The 23,757-nt window shown below is 45.1% G+C and overlaps 1 protein-coding gene across 4 annotated transcripts in view; it reads right to left on the reverse strand.

The window, feature by feature from the left end:
- LOC124607365 (rab11 family-interacting protein 4) overlaps positions 1-23,757 on the reverse strand; it is a 929,323-nt gene that overhangs the window by 554,321 nt on the left and 351,245 nt on the right. The gene's annotated exons all lie outside the window — the stretch shown is intronic.

Consider the following 23,757-nt stretch of genomic DNA (forward strand, 5'->3'; position numbering starts at 1 on the left):
CTGTTTACTCATGGAGAGGTAATGCTACACAGATCACCCGGCGGGCACAGTGAATGACGTCACCCACCCGCTGAATGTTGTTTGGAGTCGCTGCAGTCACCGGCCTGCCGCTCCGCGTCATGTCAGCTACCGATGTTTGTGTTCACTAATCCCTGAATCGGTTTTGATGCTCGTTATTAACTGAGGATTATTTGTTGGTAAGAGGTTGTGAGGTGCCGAGGCTAGCAGTGTATTTAACACTAAATTCTTCTAGAATCTTCATATGGAAATTATGCTCTAAGCCTCTACCGACGAACCTGGGTGCACAAATGGCAAAACGTCATTTTTTCGGATGAATCCAGGTTCTGTTTACAGCACCATGATGGTCTACGAGCTCCAGTGTCTCAAGCATGAGATAGAAAAGTAGTAGTAGGAAACTTTAATATAAATTTGGAATCGCCGTATTCTTCCATATGTTTTGTGAGATGACCCCGTTTCTTCTCCTTCCTCGTTCTAAGAAACAATCTTGTCATCACTAATTCTGTAGCTGTTTCTGCAATTGTCAAAACTTATTCTCCGGTTAACTTCATTATCCCTACCACATTCACCCCTTCGGTTATCGAGCGCCTATTACCCAATTAGGTGTTACTACGTGTTCGTACAACGTGTCTTCCGCGCTATTCCGAGAATAGAACTTACAGCCGCTGTTAATAGGAGACTAGCGACCAATCAAAATTTTCCGTCAAAATTTCATTTTCTAGGAAACAACAAGAAAAAATGTAATCTTACTTATGTTTTATTCCTGTTAGTCGTTTATTTCCACTCTGGAATCTGAATCTACGGATTTCGCCAATAACAACGCTGATCATTCGCACAGCCAGTCACGCACATAAACAAACAGCGATTGGCATTCACACATTCGGGTTTGCTCGGTTCAGCTTCTATAGCTCCGTCCCCTTTTGTCTGCGGGAAGGCTTTTTATTTCTAGATGCGACGGGGATTGCCCAGGTAGACATCACGTACAATATGCACGCATTCAAAAATCAACCTATGATTCGTTCAGAAATCAACTTAGAATGCGTTCAAAAATGTTAAAAAACCAACTGGCGTCTGTTTCAAAATCATATGAATAATCGGTAGACCAACGTGCACTGGATGCTAGGCACTTCGTGAAACAAGGTTTTTTCTTCCTTTTTTTTCCCTCGAGAATATGAATTTAGCGCACACTGAAATTGCCGCCAGGTGCAGATACCCCGCTTTGCACCCTCCACTCCCACTCCCCTAGATCCGGGCCTGTATAAAATAAACAAAGTACTGAAACAATTTTTTGGTCTTCCACTACGATTTGTACCCCCACCCACTTTCCTCCATTACCAAATAGATTATTACATGATGCCTCCACGTATTACATTCCATCAGCTGTGCGGCTCTAAAACCGTGGCGGAATCACAAACTGAGTGGATGTTGCTTTGCTTGCTCGCCTTTCTATGACAGCGCCGCTCTACGGGAGACGGCGAAACTACGAGTCAGCGCTCTCCACTGTGCTCGACAGATGGCTCGCTGCTTAAGGTTTATCAGTCTCGCAGCTATATATGTAGCGAGGTTTCTTTTACTGCATTTGTCATTCATCTGTTAACGAATGTAATTATTTACAAATTTGGTATTGTCAACTGAATAGTTTTTCGTAAAAAAACGCTAGTATCAATGGACGTACATGGGTTACGAAATGCTTCTGGACAACAGATACTGAGCCAGCCGGAATCTCTACTAAGCGATGTAGTCATCATCGTAACTGGAGAGAAGAAAAGGGGGCTCTATAAATGCTCTTCGCGCTATAATTATTAATGCTATTTTCAATGAAGTCATTCTAATTCAAATGACACGATCTCATAGATTTACCGCCTATGAAAGACACTCAAGCTTTTGATTTGTTACACTATGCCCAACTGTAGAGAACAAAAAAAGCTTTTGAAATGTGGTGCCTTAGAAGATAAAGTTTACGTATGTTGACTGCAAACTGATGAAGATGTACTGAAGCGAATTGAGGAGAGAAGACATCTATGGCACAACTTGATAAAAAGAAGAGATCAGCTGATGTAATGTAATATGTGGAGGCATCATGTAATAATCTGTCTGGTAATGGAGGGAAGTGGGTGAGGGCACAAATCGTAGTGGAAGACCAAAGGATAGCTAAAGTAAGCATGTCCAAATGCTTGCACAGGACGGACTTGTGTTTAGAGCTGCATCAAACCAGTCTTCGGTCTGAAACAAATATGCTGCTTTGTATTAGTCAAGATAGTGGTGTACATAAAACGTGTCACTGGTCGTCCCTTACGTCATAAACAGTGTCGAGTATGGAGGTTTGTGACTCGGTGGTCATGTGATAGATTACGGATGGAAATGTCGGTTGGTTCGATACTTGGGTAGCCCACGGAATTTCTTCTGCCACTTCTCTTGTACTTCACTTCTGGTTATGTTTGTTAACGTGAAAAATGCCGCTTTGTACCGTGGCTTAGCGTCCGCGCTAACCTGTAGGATCACCCAATGAATGGGCAAGTGCGCTCAAAGGTCGGAGGAAGGAAACGGGACGTCACCTCCGACGGGACCATGTCTAGCAGAACGCTGTGGTGTTCAAACCAACCTTCGCTTTGAGGACAGCTTTAATGTGGAGGTAATATTTGTTGGTTTAGTCCTCTATCTCCCTTTCTTTCTTTAGTCTCTTTTTAACGAAGTTCAAAATGTATGAAAGCTCTTAGCCGTTGATTTTATAGCACTTTGATAAGTATGTAGCCAGAAAGGTTTCGTTCTTCAGGCCCTTCTGCACATATCGGTGGCCTTACTTGTTTTCAGAAGATCCAAGTGCGTGTTCAGTCCAAAGAAGTAATCTGATCTAATATTAATATAATAACCGGCTCCCTGTGTACATTATAGACTTCAATGTTTTTTAGTTTTCTCCACTCTGCTGTTATTTTATCTCTAATTATAGCAAATACCTTCCTTGACCTTTGTCAAAAGATTTTGACGTTCCACCTGTTCAACGATATTTCTCTCAGATTTGAATTAAAAAAACATATTTCACATGACTACCAATTGAAAATTAACTGTCGAAGATGTTTAAATTTACGACGAGTACAGAAAAATTGCTTCGTCGAGGAATTAAACTACGCTCGGTCGTAGCTGTAAAACATTCAGTAATTAGATATATTCCTTCGTTTCTAGCTGACTGCTACCGGAAACGTCGCTGAATTACACACTTTGGTATCAGGATGAAATGAAAAATTTGATACGAGCTCTGTGGGCGTCACGCCCTGAGCAAACGCCTACATTGCGCGCAACCTACAAATCAGACCCGTTATGCGGGACACCTACACACTCAGGCGCTTCAGAAACGTCTTCACGCCATTTTCCTCTTCTCACAATTCGAGCCGGCCATAATCATCACGGTAGCAGTATTGTGAGTTGCATCTACACTTCTTGTCCTCCTCTGCAGCTGATGGGTCAGTGCGGCTAACTGCCATGAGGAGGAACCGGGTTCGATTCCTGGTATTATCAAAGGATTTTTTTTTCCCTTAGCGGAAGGACTGGAGCGGGGTGCACTCAGCCTCGTGATGCCACCTGATGAGCAAGTTGGCCAAGTAGAAGCGGCTCCAGGTCACGAAAACTGAGAATGGCCGGGAAACCGGTGGGCTAGCCCCATGTCCTTCCGTATTGCATTCAATGACGCCATTCGCAGAGGATGACACGGCGGTGGGTCGGTACCGTTGGACTCGCCAGGGCCTGTGGAGGGAGTTAACGTTTATCTACATTACTTAGCACGCCGCTATCATGATTTCAGCAGACGGCCTGTTAGTTCGACACTTTATCTGCTCAACCAAACTGGTGAATTGACTGCTCGTATTTGTGTTGTGACCAGCGCTATCTCTCACTCGAATTAGTCTTTCTCCTCTGACAGAATTGTATATATGAATGTCTGATGGTGAACGGCTCACCACTGGCATATACCGAAGACAGTCTGAAGAAACTTCATTGCCATAATCACCACAAAGCCAGTTAACCAATATTGTCAATAACTAAGAAATTCAGCCTTCAGTTGCAAGGTAAAATTTTATTAGTTTACCTAGGTTTCGATGCAATAATGGTGTCTTCTTCAGAAAAAAAAATATTTTAGCGGCCAAACGTTATTCTGTGACATGACCAACGTTTGGCCCTCAAAATAATTTAATTTTTGTTCTGAAGAAAATACCATTATTGGCATCGAAACCTAGTTAAAATAATAAAATTTTACCTTGCAACTGAAGGCTGAATTTATTAATTTCTGAACAATTCACGGTTGCTGAAGAGCTGCACTATGTTAAAGATTTGTAATATTGTCAATTTAGAACGAATTTTCACTCCGTGGCGAAGTGTGCGTCGATTTGAAAGTTCCTCCAGGTTAAAAGCGTGTGCGGGACCGGGACTTGAACCTGGAACCTTTGCCTTTTGCGGGCAAATGCTATACAGATTGAGCTACCCGAGCACGACTCACGATCCTTCTCACCATCCCTTCACAGCTTCAACTTCGCCAGTGCCTCGTCACTTGTCTTCCAAATATCACAGAATTTCTCGTGCATACCTTGCAGAACTAGCACTACTTGAAGAAAGAATACCGCAGAGATATGGCTTAGCCACCGCCTTGGAGACTGTTTCCAGAAAGAATTTTCATTCTGCCGGGAACGTGTGCTGATTCGAAAGTTCCTGGCACATTAAAACCATGAGCCGGACCGAGACTCGTACCTGCAAGGTACAAGATGAGGCACTGGCGAAGTAAGGTTTCGAGGGAGAGTGGCGAGTCGTGCTTGGATAGCCATCAGTCGGCAAGTTCCGGCTTCGAAGCCCGTCCGGCACACAGTTTTAATCTGCCAGGGATTTTCAATACTGTCAATGTTTGAGACAGATGCGGTTTTTAATTTTCTAATTACTCTGATTCTATATTTGTGGTCATCTGAGAGACACATATGGGAAAATGTACACTACTGTCCATTAAAATTGCTACACCAAGAAGAAATGCAGATGATAAACGAGTATTCATTGGACAAATATATTATACTAGAACTGTCACTTGATTACATTTTCACGCAATTTGGGTGCATAGATCCTGAGAAATCAGTACCCAGAACAACCACATCTGGTCGTAATAACGGCCTTGATACGCCTGGGCATTGAGTCAAACACAGCTTGGATGGCGTGTACAGGTACAGCTGCCCATGCAGCTTCAACACGATACCGCAGTTCATCAAGAGTAGTGACTGGCGTATTGTGACGAGCCAGTTGCTCGGCCACCATTGACCAGACGTTTTCAGCTGGTGAGAGATCTGGAGAATGTGCTGGCCAGGGCAGCAGTCGAACATTTTCTGTATCTAGAAAGGCCCGTATAGGACCTACAACATGCGTCCGTGCATTATCCTACTGAAATGTAGGGTTTCGCAGGGATCGAATGAAGGGTAGAGCCACGGGTCGTAACACATCTGAAATGTAACGTCCACTGTTCAAAGTGCCGTCAATGCGAACAAGAGGTGACCGAGACGTGTAACCAATGGCACCGCATACCAGCACGCCGGGTAATACGCCAGTATGGCGATGACGAATACACGCTTCCAATGTGCGTTCACCGCGATGTCGCCAAATACGGATGCGACCATCATGATGCTGTAAGCAGAATCTGGATTCATCCGAAAAAATGACGTTTTGCCATTCGTGCACCCAGATTCGTCGTTGAGGACGCCATCGTAGGCGCTCCTGTCTGTGTTGCAGCGTCAAGGGTGACCGCAGCGACGGTCTCCGAGCTGATAGTCCATGCTGCTGCAAACGTTGTCGAACTGTTCGTGCAGATGGTTGTTGTCTTGCAAACGTCCCCATCTGTTGACTCAGGGATCAGACGTGGCTGCACGATCCGTTACAGCCATGCGGATAAGATGGCTGTCATCTCGACTGCTAGTGACACGAGCCCGTTGGGATCCAGCACGGCGTTCCTGAACCCACCGATTCCATATTATGCTAACAGCCATTGGATCTTGACCAAACGCGAGCAGCAACGTCGCGATACGATAAACCGCAATCGCGATAGGCTACAATCCGACCTTTATCAAAGTCGGAAACGTGATGGTACGTATTTCTCCTCCTTACACGAGGCAGCACAACAACGTTTCACCAGGCAACAGCGATCAACTGCTGTTTGTGTATGAGAAATCGGTTGGAAACTTTCGTCATGTCAGCACGTTGTGGGTGTCGCCACCGGCACCAACCTCGTGTGAATGCTCTGAAAAGCTAATCATTTGCGTATCACAGCATCTTCTTCCTGTCGGTTAAATGTCGCGTCTGTAGCACGTCATCTTCGTGGTGTATCAATTTTAATGGCCAGTAGTGTACATTGTGTACATATTCTTTATATGTGCTATCTCATGACTTTTGTCACCTGAGTGATTGGAACGTAGAACATCAAATGGATGTGAAATCACCTCCGAACATCACAGCATCTTTAATCTGACCGGGGTTACGCGAGAGGCAAAAAAGAACACAAAAATAGTTTACTGAGGTTTTGCAAGTGTAGTTGGAGACTGGCTTGTTTGTGCACATGACAGCAGATGTGTGGCGCCTTGCAGCGTGGATAGGATTGATCTCGCGGCGGCGAGGTTTGTGTGTGTGTGAGGGAGTGGGAGAGAGAGAGAGAGAGAGAGAGAGAGAGTGCGGACCCCTTGGTGCGGCGACCGGCCTTGACCGGAGCAGCGGGGTTGTGCCGAGCGGCACCCTGACCTGGCCGCCCGTGTCCCAGTGTGGCGGCGGGGGCGGGTCGGCTCGGGGTCGCGGCCCGGCCACCGGGGGTCGCTCCGGGTCAGCAGCGGCAGATGTGGGCCGACACGGGGTCGCGCCGCGGCCCGGGGGGTGCCGAGCCGCCACCTGCCGCGGGTCACGGCCGTGGGTAGCGCCGGCTGCGCATGCGCGCCCATTGGCTGTCTGGCGGCCCGGCGTGACGTAGTACACACCCCCGCCTCGCGTCCCGCCGGCTGGCGAGCCTCAAGGCCGGACCACTGATGCCGCAGGTCTACGTCTGGTTCGTGTAAAGGTGCGTACACGCTAGGCCAACGAACGCAGCCAGCCGCTCCGTTTGCGGGGACTCGCTTAAAGCCGTCTGCACACGGACCGTGCATCCGAGCGTTGAGCGTGTCGAGTTTCTGACGTCATAGCGTGGAATAGCACGTTCGGGAGTCTTTCCGAGCGTGCAGAGCAATATCTGGCACGTCAGATCGTTGACCAATGAGATGGCACAACGCCACTACGTCACACGCACGCCGTCTCTCTTCAGTACAGAGTTGGGAGGCGCCATATTGGCACTCATTTCAAGCCTATATGTATATATGCCGTTTCTGAGCACCAGCAAATTAAGAATCACTGGAAAACCAGTTGTTAGCTGTGTGATTCGTTCCAATAAAATAATGAAAAACATCATATTCGTGGCAAAAGAATTGTTGTAACTTGCGTATTATGAGAGTAGGCTATTTGAAGGCAGCGACACACTGAAGATCCACCCAAAAACAATTTGTTATAATTAAATTTCAATTAGTAACATATCTACGATCACGGTTTTCAGCAAGGGGTAACATAATATGATTATATACAAAAGAAGTGATGTTAATTTACCGTAATGAGTAGCGCCACTGCCCAGTTAGTAGTTGGGCGGTAGTTCCCGTCTTGATACTTCCAAATTTTTTTCCTAACTTTCGCGTTTTTATTAGGTTCTGATACTTTATTATTAGTTTAATGTAAATAAATACTATTATATGTTATGTAAATATAAGTTCAACTTTTTTTGACAGGTGACTTTGTTCGATTGGCTTAATCTACAGGACAGCTTGCGCTACTTGTAAAAAGTTATTTTGCTCCTTTTTCTTTTACGCTTCGTAACTCACATTGCAAAGATGCAGCTACTGGGTAGGAACAGTCATCAAGTAAGACTGACCTTGGGGTTTTACTAAAATGTGGCAATGATGAAATAATGTTTATCTTATGCGAAGAAGTAGTCCAAATTTGTAGCGCACTGTTTGTAATGGACCTTTTATAAGACTGTGTCCTTATTCATTGGACATGGTACTTACCTTTTCGTGGACGATGGAGGAAATGTGCGTTTCAATAGAGCTAACGTGGGAATTTTACGCGCGCCCGTTTAGTAAACAGTGTGATTTACGAACTAGAAACATCCCGCAAACTGCCGCCGGAGTGTGTTGCGATCACGTATACCACGTTGGGACCCACGAACCGTGTGCACAAGTCGCACGTTCAGCAGCACGTTGAACTTGGCATGCTCAACGTTAACGTTCGACAACACGGTTCGTTTGCCGCCGGCTTTAGGGAGTCTTTCCGAACGTGCAGAGCAATATCTAGCACGGCAGATATCCTGAGCGTGCGTCTGAGCGTTGACCAATGAGATGGCACAACGCCACCTACGTCACATGCACGCAATCGAGGCCTGCGAGAAAGACAGGCCGCGGCGCGTACGCCAAGGAGATAGAAATTACAATGAAATGAACACCCTTAGCTGCTTACAGGCGTTGACATACGTCAACGGGGACAGATGAAAATGTGTGCCCCGACCGGGACTCGAACCCGGGATCTCCTGCTTTTAATCTCATTTTGTTCGTTAGCAGGAGATCCCGGGTTCGAACCGCGGTCGGGGCACACATTTTCATCTGTCCCCGTTGGCGTATGTCAACGCCTGTAAGCAGCTAAGGGAGTTCATTTCATTGTAATTTCATTCTAACGAGCTGCATGGTCACCGATGGTATCTACCATCTTTCGGGCATGTCCGAAAGAACAGATACCATCTTAGTATATATATAGTTAAGGCTCACCGGCCACTTGACCATCTCCTTCTTCTGTGCGAATGCACAAACAGTGCCTGAATTCTTACGGGAATCGGCAACGCGCCGCGAGTAATGAGTATAATGGGCGGGGGCACTACGAATGTAGTGCGGGACAATACGTTGAGAATGTGGGTTTCGCGGGAGGCGTGCCAGAGATAAATCCCTGCAGTCGCACTATCCTCTGCGTCCTCGGTGCCTCAGATGGATAGAGTGTCTGCCATGTAATCAGGAGATCCCGGGTTCGAGTCCCGGTCGGGGCACACATTTTCATCTGTCCCCGTTGACGTATGTCAACGCCTGTAAGCATCTAAGGGTGTTCATTTCATTGTAATTTCATTCTAACGAGCTGCATGGTCACCGATGGTATCTACCATCTTTCGGGCATGTCCGAAAGAACAGATACCATCTTAGTATATATATAGTTAAGGCTCACCGGCCACTTGACCATCTCCTTCTTCTGTGCGAATGCACAAACAGTGCCTGAATTCTTACGGGAATCGGCAACGCGCCGCGAGTAATGAGTATAATGGGCGGGGGCACTACGAATGTAGTGCGGGACAATACGTTGAGAATGTGGGTTTCGCGGGAGGCGTGCCAGAGATAAATCCCTGCAGTCGCACTATCCTCTGCGTCCTCGGTGCCTCAGATGGATAGAGTGTCTGCCATGTAATCAGGAGATCCCGGGTTCGAGTCCCGGTCGGGGCACACATTTTCATCTGTCCCCGTTGACGTATGTCAACGCCTGTAAGCATCTAAGGGTGTTCATTTCATTGTAATTTCATTCTAACAAGCTGTATAGTCACCGGTGATATGTTCTTTCGCACATGTCCGAAAGAAGAGATACAATCTTGGTATATATCAAGAAGATGGTCCTGCGCTCGCTCGCTCGCTCAAATCATCAGACAAATTACGTTTCTACACCTGTTAACTCGTAACTAAACGTGTCCGTAGAAACGAAAACTGAAACTTCTACTGTTATTAGTCCTATAGTGATGGGAAGTCCATGGGCCTACTTATAATTTGTTACGGCTGTACTGGCGTACAATAAAGTGAAATCATGCTAAAATGATTATCAGTTGCATAAGGTACCACTTCCAGCATGTAATGAGTACTGTTAAGCAGAAGAGACTAAATGCTGTAAACACACCGTTACACCATTTATATCGAGTACTGAATTAAATTAAATTTTGCTGTAGTACTGTTAATCAGTAAGACTTTATAATAGCAGATTCGAGTGGAAGATACAATTCTCGTTAATACTTACACGCCCAGCTGCGAGTTAACAGGTTTACAAACGCATTTTGTCTGCTGAGCTGAGCGAGTGAGCGAGTTCAGGACTACCTTCGTGACGTACGCGCCGCGGCCTGTCTTTCTCGTGGGCCTCGCACGCAATCTCCCTTCAGCACAGAGTTTTGAGGCGCCATATTGGCATTCATTTCAAGTCTATACGTATATATGCCGCTTCTGAGCACCCGCAAGTTGAGAATCATTTGAAAACCCGTTGTTAACTGTGTGATTCGTTGCAATAAAATAATGAGAAACATCATATTCGCGGCGAAAGAATTATTGTACCTTGCATATTACGAGAGTATCCCATTTGAAAGCAACGACACACTGAAAATCCACCAAAACTGCATTGTTCTTGGTACTGTTAATTATAATTAAATTTCAGTTAGTGACATAGCTACGATAAAGCTTGAAGCAACATTTACATCTACAGCTACATTTATACTCCGCAAGCCACCCAACGGTGTGTGGCAGAGGGCACTTTACGTGCCACTGCATTACCGCCCTTTCCTGTTCCAGTCGCGTATGGTTCGCGGGAAGAACGACTGCCGGAATGCCTCCGTGCGCGCTCGAATATCTCTAATTTTACATTCGTGATCTCCTCGGGAGGTATAACTAGGGGAAGCAACATATTCGATACCTCATCCAGAAACGCACCCTCTCGAAACCTGGACAGCAAGCTACACTGCGATGCAGAGCGCCTCTCTTGCAGAGTCTGCCACTTGAGTTTGCTAAACATCTCCGTAACGCTATCACGCTTACCAAATAACTCTGTGACGAAACGCGCCGCTCTTCTTTGGATCTTTTCTATCTCCTCTGTTAACCCGACCTGGTACGGATCCAACACTGATGAGCAATACTCAAGTATAGGTCGAACGAGTGTTTTGTAAGCCACCTCCTTTGTTGACGGACTACATTTTCTAAGGACCGTCCCAATGAATCTCAACCTGGCACCCGCCTTACCAACAATTAATTTTATATGATCATTCCACTTCAGATCGTTCCGTACGCATACTCCCAGATATTTTACAGAAGTAACCGCTACCAGTATTTGTTGGTTGGTTGTTTGGGGGAAGGAGACCAGACAGCGAGGTCATCGGTCTCGTCGGATTAGGGAAGGACGGGGAAGGAAGTCGGCCGTGCCCTTTGCAAGGAACCATCCCGGCATTTGCCTAGAGCGATTTAGGGAAATCACGGAAAACCTAAATCAGGATGGTCGGACGCGGGATTGAACCGTCGTCCTCCCGAATGCGAGTCCAGTGTCTAACCACTGCGCAGTATTTGTTCCGCTATCATATAATCATACAATAAAGGATCCTTCTTTCTATGTATACGCAATATTACCTATTAAAAACGCGAAAGTTTGGAAAAAAATTAGACGTGACGCGAACCACCGCCATATCATGCACCTCGCACCACGCGAATTGTCGGTTTTAACGCCGGCACAGTAGCTCAGCGTATTCGGTCAGAGGGTTAGCCGCTCTCTGTAATAAAAAACTGAGTTAATGGATGAACGATGAATTTGAACAAGCATAATCGGAAGTTCACCACGAACAAATAGAACGATCTTTAACGAACAAAATGAGATTAACAAAAAAAAAAAAAGAAAAAAAAGCGTAGTGGGTTGCGTTACTGTTTCCCATACAGGTGCGTGATATGGTGGTGGTTCGCCTCACGTTTATTTTTTTCCAAGCATTCGCGTTTTTAATAGGTTCTGACGTTTTATTATTAGTTTAATATAAGTACATACTGTAATATTTGATGTTATGTAAATATAAGTTCACCTTTTTTGAGGAGTGAGTTTGATCGATTGGCTTAATCTACAGGACAGCTTGCGTTACTTGTATAAAGGTATTTTGCTCGCTTTTCTTTTACGTTTCGTAATTCACATGTTGCAAAGATTCTGCTACTGGGTAGGAACAGTGATCAAGTAAGAATAACCTTGGGGTTTTACTAAAATGTGGGAATGACGAAATAATGTTTATCTCATGTGGAGAACTATTGCAAATTTCTGTTTGTAACAGAACCTTTATAAGCCTGTGTCCTTACTGATTGGAGATGGTACTTTCATTTTCGTCTTAAAACATGTACATGGATATTTTTATTTGTATATATTACATATAGAACAACGTAACTAGCATATGGACAATGGAGGAAATGTGCAATTCAATAAATCTAACGTGGGCATTTTATGCGCACCCGTTTAGTAAGCCGACCGCTGTGACCGAGCGGTTCTAGACGCTTGAGTCCGGGACCGCGCTGATGCTACGTTCGCAGGTTCGAATCTTGTAACTCTCATTTTCGTATTTCCCCACAGTTCATGATTCACATCCATATAATGCTGTTCTCCAAATGTACATTCTCAGAAACTTGCTCCTCAAATAAAGACCAATATTTGATAGAGCAGACCACTTTTGGCCAGAAGTACACTCTTTATCCGTGTTAGTTTGCTTTTTATGTGCTATTCGCTGTATCTATTTTTCTTATTTTTTTTATTTGTCTTCTTAGTTAGCAGAATTCTTTCTGTTTCGTCTACCTCGTAGTCCCTGATTCTTATGTGAAGTTTGTCACTAATCACATTTTGACTATTCCTCACTACTTTCGTGTGCCTGCTATGGATGCAAACCGAAATAATTAAACGGAGGAGCAATTTTTTTTGTTCGTAGGAAAACACAACGACGCTACGTGACCTTTGGGGGCAATGTAGACTGGCGACGAAAGTTATGCTCCTTGAATCTGGATGGTCACCCCACAGAGACATTCCTACTCTAAGCTTCCTCTCCACGGCAACTTCGAGCTTCGCGAAAAGGTATCAAACGCGTAGATATGATGTAAGACTCTGTCGTCCAATATCATTCTACATCTACGTCAACATCGACACCCGGGCGTCCCAGGAGGAATGGTCAGTATTCTGGGATATAACAGGAACGCTCACTCGAAGCAAAAATGTGTTATGAAGATGGGCTCTAAAGTGCGTATCTTAACAGCTATGAGCACTTGTTCATCTCATCTATTGTGAAACGCATGTCTTCCACTGAAAAAGTGCTCATAGCACTTAAGGTCGCACTTTAGAGCACATGTTTACTGGATAGTTTTTTCTTGTCTTTGTCCCTACTACCACTACTCATAATATGGAAGACAAAGAACTTGCAACAGAAGAGAATTGTTTCGTGGTATGGAAAATGAAGAAGCGCCCACAGCTCTTAAGGTATTTTTGAACCCGTATTCGAAAATTTTTTGCGCTGAATGATCGTTCCTGTCATACCGCTGAATACTGACCATTCTTCCTTGGACAGCCTGTAAGTAGAATACCTATCGCTGTGTAATGCATGGCGCAATCAAGATATTCGGTCACGGAAACCATGCAGAAGATGGTAACTCTGGTCTGGGGCTTCACGAACATTTCTCTCCACGGGACATCGACAAATGTTATTGATTGTCAATGATAACATCCGCTACAGTTTTAAAAATTATTTATACAGTTGCAGGTTCGAATCCTGCCTCGGACATGGATGTGTATGATGTCCTTAGGTTAGGTAGGTTTAAGTAGTTCTAAGTCTAGAGGACTAATGACCTCGGATATTAAGTTCCATAGTTCTTAGAGCCATTTGAACCATTCAGGTGCGTATTAAGATATGAGTTCACAAGGATGCACAACTAAGGTTAAAATAGGTTAAAATACGTATTACTGCCAGTTTTGCGCTGGAGCGCTGATGGACCATTCAGTGCCAATTGGCCGCCTAGTCATCCTCTTCCGTCATTTGGGTGCGGTATGGTGGAAATGGAAAGAAGAATTTCTGGTTAGATGAGGGTAGGGTAAATCAGCTGCAGCAGAAAAAAGGTATAACGGGAGCAGGATTCATTATGAAAAGGAAAGTATGCAGAGTGTGAGTTACCGTGAACAGTTCAGTGACAGCGTTGTTCTCATCAGAATCGACATCAAACCAACACTGACAATGGTAGTGCAGGTACACATGCTGAACCTTCAAGCTGAAGAGGTAGAGAAAGGATATGATGATACTGAACGGGTCATTCAGTTGTAAAGGAAGATGAAAATCGGTCATGGTGGACTGGAATGCGATTGCAGGTGAAGGAGAAGAAGAAAAGATTACTGGAGAATATGGGCTTGGCGCTAGAAATGAGAGAGGAGAGAGACTAATTGAGTTCTGCAATAAATGTCAGCTAGTAATAGCGAAAACTATGTTCAAGAATCACAAGAGGGTGAGGTATACTCGGAAAGGGGAGGGAAGTACGGGAAGATTTCAGATTACATCACGGTCATGCAGAGATTCTGAAAGCAGATACCGGATTGTAAGGCGTACCCAGGAGCAGACATAGACTCAGACCACAATGTAGTAGTGATGGCGAGTGGGCTGAAGTTTAAGAGACTAGTCAGAAAGAATGAAATAGGATACGGAAATACTAAAGAATGATGAGATACGCTTGTAACTCTCTATGGCTATAGATACTGCGATACTGAATAGCTCAGTAAGCAGCAGAGCTGAAGAGGAATAGGTATCTTTAAAAAGGGCAATTACAAGGGTTGTAAAGAAAAACGTAGGTACAAAGAAGGCAACTGCGAAGAAGCCATGGGTAACAGAAGAAATATTTCAATTTATCGATAAAAGAAGGCAGAACAAAAATGTTCAGGGAAATTCAGGGATACAGAAATACATGTTATAAATCGGAAATGCAGGGAAGCTAAGTCGAAATGGCTGCACGAAAAATGTGAACAAATCTAAAATAAATGATTGTCGGAAGGACCGATTCAGCATATAGAAAAATCAAAACAACGTTCAGTGAAATTAAAAGCAGGGGTGGTAACATTAATAGTGTAACGGGAATTCACTGTTACATGCAGTGGAGAGAGTGATAGGCGGAAAGAGTACACTAAAGGCCTGTATGAGGGAGCACATGTCTGATGACGTGATGGAAGAAGAAACATGAGTCAGTTTAGACGACATAGGTGATCCAGTATTAGAATCAGAATTTAAAAGAGCTCAGGAAAATTTAGGATCACATAAGGCTAAAAGGATAGATAACATTCCATCAGGATTTCTAAACTCATTGGGAAAAGTGGCAACAAAAAGACTATTCACTCTGGTGCATAGAATGTATGTGTGCTGTCCTAAAACATTGACTGTACACCGAAAAGCGCAGCGCAGCGAAACGAGATCAAGAAGGCGCTGACCCGCGCGTCAACGGAAAGAGCGGGCAGCGCCACACCTCCAAGAACGCAAGAGTTCAGCGCCCCCCTGATTTAACAGCCACCCGTCGCTGGTCGGCTCACAAGGGGAAGGCCTCAGAGACTGGCAACCGATTCGGCTCAGATTTGGTAGGTCGCTTGTGTACACCCTAAAACGAAGGAATCTAAGATATTTTGGGTCAACACCCCCACGTTTTTGAGAAAATCACCCCTAAAGATTATGACGAGCGATGGACTCAAAATTGGCGGGATCGATAGATAATTGTAAATAGAGTATTTTTCATCATCAGGTATGGTGTCCGAAACGCATACTTTTCCAGAAATCGAGGTAAGAAACTTTTACAACTGCCGCTTCTGTACTCACATGTTTAACACCTATCTCCGACAGCGCTGATAACGCCAGCACAGTAGCTCAGCGTGTTCGGTCAGAGGGTTAACTGCCCTCTGTAATAAAAAAACTGAGTTAATGGATCAACGACGAACTGAAACGGGTGTCTTGCGACGTTCGCCCCGAGCAGATACAACGAAGCAAAGCGAACAAAATGAGACTTAAAAAAAAAAAAAAAAAAAAAAAAAACGCAACGGCCAAGGTAACTGGCTGGTAAACGGAAAACCCGGGTTCGAATCTCGAAGAAACCGCCGGCACGGTAACTCAGAGTGTTTGGTCAGAGGGTTAGCTGCCCTCTGTAATAAAAAAAACTGATTTAATGCATCAACAACTAACTGAAATGGGTGTCTTTCGACGTCCGCCCCGAGCAGATACAACGAACGAAAACGAACAAAAAGAGATTTAAAAAAAAAGAAACAGTGGATGTTGTTCTTTTCGTTTGTATTTTTCCATATCTCAATTGATAGGGATAGGAAGGTTAATAAGGTAAGTAAATCAATAAGGAATGATAATAATAAGGTAGGCAAACTAATTTCCCAAACGCCGTGAGTTAGTAAAGTATTAAGCTTTAAAGCCATGTCACATGAAAACAACTCCGAATAAAAGTGCTGCGACTTCCTCACGAGGGATCACAGACAGCCAACCGTGCGACGCTTGTTTACAACGAGGCACGGGATAGAAAGCACGCGGGGAGAGTTATGTTGTCCCGGTTGCCTCTTCGTCATATCATAGGGAAGGAACAGTGTAGCCGTCGAAAGATTGCATTCATTAGATGCTCTTGGTCCCGTGTGTATATTTGTTTCGAATGTTTATATGACAAGTGCCATCCATCTAGTTGTTCGAAGAAAAGTGAGGACACGTAACAGTGACTGGAAGAGCCATTGTAAAGTGACCTAGAGTAACATTTTAGTTTTTTACTATCCCAAGAGGTTTGAGAAATTTATTTGCCTACCTTATTATCATTCCTTGTTGATTTACTTACCTTATTAACCCTCCTATCCCTATCAACTGAGATATGGAAAAATACAAACCAAAAGAATAACATCCACTACGTTTCCTCGACATTCGCAGCCATTTACCTTGGCCGTTGCGCTATCGGCGAAAAGCGTTGACTCTGTGGGTACAGAAGTGGCAGTTGTAAAGTTTCTTACCTCGATTTCTGGAAAAGTATGTGTTTTCGGACCCCATATTTACAATTATCTATCGAGTCCGCCAACTTTGAGTCGATCGCTCGTCTTAACTTTTAGGGGAGATTTTCTCAAAAACGCGGGGTGTTGACCCAAAATACCTTAGATTCCTTCGTTTTATGATGTACACAAGCGACCTACCAAATTTGTGCCGAATCTGTTGGCCGTGTCTTGGCCTTCCCCTTGTCAGATTTGTCGCAGGCTTCAAGAGCATCAGTACTGAGTAATACGAAGACGATACGCAATCTGCGTTCTGCGAGTAGTAATAGAGTGTAATGTAATTGCACAGGAGGCACAGGAAGGTACGAGTCTGGCTTATACCACGTGACTTTGGGAAAAACATCATGCACACAATGGCGAAGATTGGAAGATCCGACAAGTGTGAGAGTTATTGCATAAACGGCTTAACAACTCATGCATCTACGTTGCTGACAAGAATAATATACAGGTGCATGGAAACAAGATTGATGATGTGTTAGATGACGATCAGTTTGGCTTTAGGATTGATAAAGGCACGAGAGCGGCAATTCTGACGCTGTGGTTGATAATGATTGCAAGACTAAACAAAAATGATGTTCGAAAGTCTCAGTAAAACAGGGGCAAGCTATAGGTAAAGAAGGGTAAAGAGCAAGGAGGAAACAATAAGTGCTGAACTCCGAGAACTAAGTGCTCGGATTAAAAACTGTGTAAGACAGGTGTGTAGTCTTTCGCCCCTACTGTTAAATCGATACATCGAAGAAATAATGACGGAAATTTTGTACATGGCTGCACGTTCAGAGACCGTGAATAGTTACAATTAAAAGAAAACATCCCTCGGTAACTAGTTTTTAAAGAATTAACCGGGTTACAACACTGCTAGGAGTGTCTTCCTCAGAATCTAAACCAAAGAATGGTCTATAACATGGTCACAGAATTATGACTAAAACGTATGATACAAATTATAAGTACATTATTATAAAAACATTATTTTATAAATGACATATAAGTACTGTCAGTCTTTCACGATAATTCAGTACTTATAATTTCTATCATACGTTTTTAGTCATAACTCTGTGTCCACGTTATAGACCATTCTTTGGTTTAAATTCTGAGGAAGACACTCCTAACTGTGTTGAAATCCGGTTAATTCGTTAAAAATTAGTGACCGGGAGCTGTTTTCTTTTAGTTGTAATGACGGGAATGAAAGGTTCAAGAGTGAAATTAAAACACAAGATGAAATGACATCAATGATACCATTCACTGATAATATTGCTATCCTCTGTGAAAATGAATAAGGAATACAGGATCTGCTGAATGGAATGAACAGTCTGACGAGTACAGAATATGGACTGAGAGTAAATCGAAGAAAGACAAAAGTAACGAAAAGTAGCAGAAATGGGAACAACGAGAAACTTAATATCAGGGTCGGTGATCATGAAGTGGACTAAGTGTAGGAATTCTGCAACCCAGTCTGCAAAACAACTGATGACGGACGGAGCAAGGAGGACATAAAAAGCAAGCTAGCACTGGCAAGAAGGTCATTCCTGGCCAAGAAAATCTACTAATATCAAATACAGGCCTTAATTTGAGAATTTTCGATTGAAGCATAGCATCGTATGGTAGTTACGGTAGTGAAACGCGGACTGCGGGAAAACCGGAGCAGAAGGGAATCGAAGCATTTGAGATGTGGTCCTACATAAAAATGTTGAAAATTAAGTGGACTGATAAAGTATGCAATGAAGAAGTTCTCCGTAGAATCGGCAAGGAGAGGAAAATATGGAAGAAACTGATAAGATGAAGAGACAGGATGGTAGCACACCTGTTCAGACGTCACGGAATAACTTCCATACTACTAAAGGGAAATACAGAGGGTGAGCCGCGCGTAGTAGCCGCTCGGTTTAGGGCGCCATGTCACGGATTGCGCGGCCCCTCCTGCCGGAGGTTCGACTCGTCCCTCGGGCATGTGTGTGTGTGTGTGTGTGTGTGTGTGTGTGTGTGTGTGTGTTGTTCTTAGCATGACTTAGTTTAAGTAGTGTGTAAGTCTAGGGACCGATGACCTCAGCAGTTTGGCCCCTTAGGAATTCACACACATTTGAACAGAGTGTGAAAACTGTAGAGGAACACGACGACTGGAATACATCCGGAAAATAATTGAGGACGTGGGTTGCAAGTGCGACCTCTGAAATGGAGAGGTTGGCACCGGAGAGGAATTCGTGGCGCGCCGCATCAAACTAGTCAGAAGACTGAACAAAAAAGTAGATGGAGGGGCGTGTGGCCAACTCACCGCTCTCCCAGACTTAACACCTTCCCAGCCGTTGGGGCTGCTACTTCTATTTTAAACAGCTCGCATCTCTATACTGACTGCACCCTGTTCCAGCCTTCCCAAAAAGGAAAAATCCCTGGCAGTATCGGGAATTGAACCCGGGTCCTCTGCATGGCAGTCAGACGCCTTGACACCTATGGCAGTCAGTTATCTTGTTAATACCGGTCTTGCATTGTAACACATGCAACCCTGTGTTACAGAGGCGCAATATGGTATTCAACTAAATACACTACTGGTCATTAAAATTGCTACACCAAGAAGAAATGCAGATGATAAACGGGTATTCATTGGACAAATATATTATACTAGAACTGACATGTGATTACATTTTCACGCAATTTGGGTGCATAGATCCTGAGAAATCAGTACCCAGAACCACCACCTCTGGCCGTAATAACGGTTTTGATAAGCCTGGGCATTGAGTCAAACAGAGCTTGGATGGCGTGTACAGGTACAGCTGCCCATGCAGCTACAACACGATACCACAGTTCATCAAGAGTAGTGACTGGCGTATTGTGACAAGCCAGTTGCTCGGCCACCATTGACCAGACGATTTCAATTGGTGAGAGATCTGGAGAATGTGCTGGATAGGGCAGCAGTCATAAATTTTCCGTATCCAGAAAGGCCCGTACAGGACCTGCAACATGCGGTCGTGCATTATCCTGCTGAAATGTAGGGTTTCGCAGCGATCGAATGAAGGGTAGAGCCACGGGTCGTAACACACCTGAAGTGTAACGTCCACTGTTCAAAGTGCCGTCAATGCGAAGAAGAGGTGACCGAGACGTGTAACCAATGGCACCCCAAACCATCACGCCAGGTGATACGCCACTATGGCGAAGACGAATACACGCTTCCAATAGGCGTTCACCGCGATGTCGCCAAACACGGTTGCGACCATCATGATGCTGTAAACAGAACCTGGATTCATCTGAAAAAATGACGTTTTGCCATTCGTGCACCCAGGTTCGTCGTCGAGTACACCATTGCAGGCGCTCCTCTCTGTGATGCAGCGTCAAGGGTAACCGCAGTCATGGTCTCCGAGCTGATAGTCCGTGCTGCTGCAAACGTCGTCGAACTGTTCGTGCAGATGGTTGTTGCCTTGCAAACGTCCCCATCCGTTGACTCAGGGATCAGACGTGGCTGCACGATCCGTTACAGCCATGCGGATAAGATGAGTGTCATCTCGACTGCTAGTGATACGAGGCCGTTGGGATCCAGCACGGCGTTCCGAATTACCCTCCTGAACTCACTGATTCCATATTCTGCTAAGAGTCATTGGATCTCGACCAACGCGAGCAGCAATGTCGCGATACGATAAACCGCAATCGCGATAGGCTACAATCCGACCGTTATAAAAGTCGGAAACGTGATGGTGTGCATTTCTCCTCCTAACACGAGGCATCACAACAACGTTTCACCAGGCAACGCCGGTCAACTGCCGTTTGTGTATGAGAAATCGGTTGGAAAATTTCCTCATGTCAGTACGTTGTAGGTGTCGCCACCGGCGCGAACCTTGTGTGAATGCTCTGAAAAGCTGATCATTTGTATATCACAGCATCTTCTTCCTGTTGGTTAAATTTCGCGTCTGTAGCACGTCATCTTCGTGGTGTAGCAATTTTAATGGCCAGTAGTGTAACACGTCGATAAGGCTTCACTGACCACCTCTCCGGGATCAGTGTATAACGTTAAGTAAAGGGGAGGTGCTCGTACGTGATTGCAATTTAAATTAGTGAGCAGTACACTGCCTGTCACAATACTGCGTGACGTAATCGCTTGCCACGCCTTTTGAACAGGCGGAGGTGACGCCGCAGAAATTCCCTGAGACGGCTCTGGGCCTGCTGGTTCGCTTAGTCACTTGCTATAACGAGGTAGCGAGTCGTGTGTGTGTGTGTGTGTGTGTGTGTGTGTGTGTGTGTGTGTGTAGCCACTTGGGGCCTTTCTCATCTCGGTAATGGAGTCTGCTGCAATGGAAGATTGAAGTCTTCCATCGTATCGGCCCAAGATTTCCCGAGCTGTGACTTAAATGTTAGAGCCGTTCGTGTCGTTCTCAAACGCAGCACTAGTAGCGAGCTGGGAATGGATGAGAAAGAGTCTCGAAAATCGCTGACAAATACGCTGCGCAACAGAACAAGAGGCTCACTTTTTCTAAACCCCGCAGTTGTCTCCCTCTGCGGCGCATAAATTTAACAAAATGGTTCAAATGGCTCTGAGCACTATGGGACTCAACTGCTGAGGTCATTAGTCCCCTAGAACTTAGAATTAGTTAAACCTAACTAACCTAAGGACATCACAAACATCCATGCCCGAGGCAGGATTCGAACCTGCGACCGTAGCGGTCTTGCGGATCCAGACTGCAGCGCCTTTAACCGCACAGCCACTTCGGCCGGCTAAATTTAACATTTGGTTCAAAAGTGCCCACGGCCTTCCTTTGTAACGGTGCAAAAGCGTGTCGCCCAGCTACGCCGCCCTCGGCTCGGCGACGTTTCACACATTAAAGTGTCCGCACATGCGAAAGAAAGGCCAGAACTCAGAAATTCATGTTACGTATGAAGTGCATTAACGATGTCACATTGGCACCAAATTTCACCACAATTGTTCCCAACGACGCCATGGACATGCGTCACACGATGAGAAGCTTGTCGCAGCCCCTGTTAACTACATTTCACCTCTTCTTTTGAAGCCTCTGCTATGGAGGTCATAATCGCGAGACGGCAGCGTAGAAATGACACGGTTTTCTTGTGGGTGGCCGAGGAAAACATATCAAACACACCGCCGCTCAAAATCGACACAAAAAGCTCCTGGACGTGGTGTAAAGGGCCATAATGAAACCACCCTTTTCCTTGAGACGTTGATTCCCACACATTTCGGGGTTGGAAACGACAATTCACAGTGTGGCGAGCAATAGGAAAACATTTTGGACACACGGCACATGAACTTCCGAGCTCTGTCCTTTTTGTCCGCATGTGTCGGCACTTTGCTATTTGAAGCGTCTTTGAACCGACGATGACGTCGCAGACCGACACGCTTTTGCACCATTACAAAGGAAAGTTTTAGATACCTGTGAGCCGAATCTCAAACTGATGCGTTGGAATGGCAGCCAATTACGCTGTTTCCAAAACGCAATCCTTTAATTCTGTTGCGCCGTATAGTATTGAAATTTTTCAGTAAGACAGCTTTTCAGTTGTTAATATGGTTCGTGGTTGTCTTCTCCTATCTGGAAATAGTAATTAGAGTGTTATGCTGAATAGGCTATTTCAACCTTACTGAGAGAAAGTTTCGTGGCTTTTCAGGGAAGGGAAGGGAACGCTCACCACCTAAAGATCTAGACGTCTCTAAATGATGAAACGCATTCGCGTTTGCGAATATGGACAACCATCAGCTCCATACGGAATGAAGACAGTGAAAATTTGTGCCAGACCGGGACTCGAACCAGGATTTCCGTTTATCGCAAGTGCTCGCATTACTGTTAGGCTATCCCAGCACGATTCACGGCCAGACCTAAACCTCCATATGTAGTCAACCAAGTGTCTACAACATGTTCTCGTACATTCATTATGTATACTCCCGTGCAGGCGACACATTGCCCGCCATCGGCGGATAGACATGACACTGCAGCTGATGATGGTGATGATGATGATGATGATGATGATGATGTCTGATTTGTGGAGCGCTCAGCTGCGCGGTCATCAGCGCCGGTACTAAGTCCCTATTTATACACAGTCCAATTTTTTTCACAATCAAATCTAGCCACTGTCACAAATGATGATGATAATGAAATGATGAGAACAACACAAACACCCAGTCCCCAGGCAGAGAAAATCCCCAACCTCGTCGGGAATTGAACCCGGGACCTCGTGATCCAGAGGCAGCAACGCTAGCCACTAGACCACGAGCTGCAGACTGATACTGCAGCGCATGTACTTTTCAGAAGTACTGAGCTGTGCAGCGGCTCGCGTTGGTGCTGTTTGTAGGCTTCTGCCGTCTGTTGGAGTCCAGACTGTATCCTTTAGTTGGCATGGTTGTGGTTGTTGTCTGCTTCTCGTCTTGACTGGCGCCACTCGTTTCGTAAGCGTTGCTGTCCGCTAGTGGCAGCAGCGGCGGTTATCGATATGGAATAACTGTTGCTCTATCTTTGGGGCGTCGTCGTTGTTCCTTCCGTGTCGTGTGAGTGTGGCAGTTTAGTTGGGGACTCAGGAGGAGCCAGGTCCGCGCAGTTTGTAGGTTTCTGCCCTCTGTTGGAGGCCAGACTGTATCCTTTAGTTGGCATGGTTGTGGTTGTTTGTCTGCTTCTCGTCTTGGCTGGCGCCACTCGTTTCGTAAGCGTTGCTGTCCGCTAGTGGCAGCAGCGGCGGTTATCGATATGTAATAACTGTTGCTCTATCTTTGGGGCGTCGTCGTTGTTTTTTCCGTGTCGTGTGAATGTGGCAGTTCAGTTGGGGACTCAGGAGGAGCCAGGTCCGCGCAGTTTGTAGGTTTCTGCCCTCTGTTGGAGGCCAGACTGTATCCTTTAGTTG

This window comes from Schistocerca americana, chromosome 3 (genome assembly GCF_021461395.2).
Source record: "Schistocerca americana isolate TAMUIC-IGC-003095 chromosome 3, iqSchAmer2.1, whole genome shotgun sequence".
NCBI classification, from domain to species: Eukaryota; Metazoa; Arthropoda; class Insecta; order Orthoptera; family Acrididae; genus Schistocerca; species Schistocerca americana.